The following is a 2,864-nucleotide window of genomic DNA, read 5'->3' on the forward strand; positions in this document are numbered from 1 at the left end:
ATCTATCAAGAAGTTGTGATAGAAAAATGATTTTGACCATATTTGACCAAATTTGATGTATTATTTTATTTAAAAAAGTCACTTTAATAATTAAGAAAGAAAAAGAAAGTGCTACCAAAACTGTATCGTTTTGGTACTTTTAACTTTCTTTCCTTGTTTTTTTTTCTAAGTGTCAAACATTCACACACTTAAAATAATTGAAATCCCTAAATGCGAATTGTTTCTCTTGTTCCTTCACAAGCCCTCTATCTGGAACCCTAATTCTTGGCGTTCTTCTACCATTCACATATTACCGATGCCGTCATACTTGTTTTATTCTTCTTGTTCAGCTATTAGTCTCTTTCCTTGTAAGCCATCAACCTCTTCAGTTTTGCTTTGACCCCTAATACTTTTATCTCTTTCACTTCAATTCAAAATTTCCCAATTAAATCATTGTCTCTTCATTTTGAAACCGTACGTTGCTGTCATCATAGCATAGAAAGCACCAGCCAAGCGAACAAAATTCAACCAGTTCTCTGAGGAAATCATGCTCATTCGCCATCAAGGTATTCAATAATTTCCCCCATTTTTTGTTTTTTCTCCAAGCTTGTGTTTTTTTATAGTCTATTAACGGTTATCTTTCATTAGTAGTGTTTGCATGCATTGATTGTTGAATTTATAAAAAAATTGCATATACTATAATATATATGAAGCTCTTTGTCTTTTAATTTATGTTATTGTTTGAACAATTTGCTGCCAAACCCATGCAATAATTCAAATCACACAAAGCTTGGATTAGGTCATGAGGTGAAGAAAACGGATAGGTCAGAGCTTTAGGACAATATGTGAGAGCTTTATTGATCTTTTTTTCTATTTTTGTTTGATTAATTTGATGTCTTGATGTTTAAGATGTGTTAAAACTATGTTTGTTTTATGTTTTGTCTAATTTTGTTGGTTAATTGGAAAGGGTGATCATTTATCATATACCTTGCGTTACTTAGCACATAGGCCTCTTCCTTTTGTAATTAAACATAATGGTTATGACATCAATGGTTTCTATATTGTTACACGAGATCAAGACTCAAGTCGAGTAACTCAAAACAGTATAGCTAGTGTAGTTGATTATGAAATATGTGACATGACATATTATTGAGTTATAGATGAGATTTAGGTACTTGACTATCATTTGCTAAATATTCATGTTTTGAAGTTTGATTGGGTTCAAAATAGTTGCGTCAAGAAGCATGAGCTTGGATTCATCTTAGTAGACTTAAATAAATTAGGATATAAATATGATCTATTTATATTGACTTCTCAAGCCAAACAAGTACTTTATGTAAATGATCATATTCAAACAAAGTGGTATATTTTATGTCATATGCCTACTAAAAGTAATCCCAATCAAATAAATGAAGATGAAGTTAATAATATAATAGAATATCCTCAATTCACCAAAGAATTATCAGCTAATGTTTTGTTATATTCCACTAATGGCTATCGAGTGATCTATGCGTGTAACAACAAAGGGGGAATTTGGTTACAAATTGATTAACTTCTTGCAGTGCTTGTTTAACTATTTACTATCTATGTTATTTTTGGGTTACAAATTGATATGATATTAAATTGATTAGCTTTTTGTTCCTACAGCTGATTGATTGTTATATAGGTTGATAAAATCATTTAACTAATATTATTCATTTGTTTGTTTCAGAGGTAGTAATATGGCTAAGGGAAAACACATTATGGCTAATGGTATTTCTCATGAGGACCCTAATTTGGAAGATGATTATCATAACTTATTTACTGATAACACTGATTTAGAAGATAAAGAAGATGAAATTGATTTGGACGATATTGCTAACTTGGATGGTTCTAAGATGGATGGAGTTGAGTTTGATGGAAGTTATTTTGATGGTGTTGATTTGGATGGAGTTAATTTGGATGGTACTAAGAGAGATGGTGCTAATTTGGCTGCTCCTGATATTGATGTTCCTGAAAGTAGTAACTCCAGGAGAGGTATAAATATGAGTCCTAGGCAAAATAAAAAACTTAAAACAAAAAAGAGAAGAATAGGGTGCAATACAATGAAATAGGTGTTCCTGCAAGGGATGAAGCCATTAAGTTGGCTTCTTTTCTTAGGGTATTGGCTCGTACATCAGTTTCCAATCTTCTTCCAAAGACAAATGAGCGTTGGTGAAAATTTGTTTTGGTAATTCTTGAAAAACCTATTGTATTTTATTTAAACCTTTTCTTGTCATTTTTCATTTATTAGTTATATGATTTGGATTTTTATTAACTGACACTTAAACAATTTTCCCTCCATATTTAAGGTTGTTTCATTGTTCATCCTAGAATAAGGAAGTGGTTAATACAATCAGTTGGAACAACATTTCGAAATTTTTAGTATATGCTGACAAAGAACTATATCTAGAAGTTCATAAATGATAAAAAGAAATTGTATACACCCCCAATTGATTACCCCTAAATAAAGTGGTCTGTTTGGATAAAGTTTGTCGGCGAATGTTTGTCTGAATCATTTGAAGTAAGTATATTAAAGTTAGGACAAGTAATATGTTAATAGTTACATCATAGTTACCTTGTGTGAAGAAGATGTTTCTTTTTATGCAGAAAATCAGTCGTGTCAATAAGAATATGAGAGCTTTGAATAAGTCCAATCACCGCCTTAGTTAAAAAGGATACACTAGATTAGTGAAAGAAATTATAAGTTTATATATATCAATATAAAAGTTATTTTTAACTGTTAAATTTTTTACTAATTAACTGTTCTAATTTCTTTATCAAAACAGTGCACAGAATCAGGTCTTTCGAAAGACTTAATAGACAAGAGTGAGCTATGAAAGAGAGCTCGAATGCTAAAGAATAGA

This window comes from Citrus clementina, unplaced genomic scaffold (genome assembly GCF_000493195.1).
Source record: "Citrus clementina cultivar Clemenules unplaced genomic scaffold, Citrus_clementina_v1.0 scaffold_1, whole genome shotgun sequence".
NCBI lineage: Eukaryota > Viridiplantae > Streptophyta > Magnoliopsida > Sapindales > Rutaceae > Citrus > Citrus x clementina.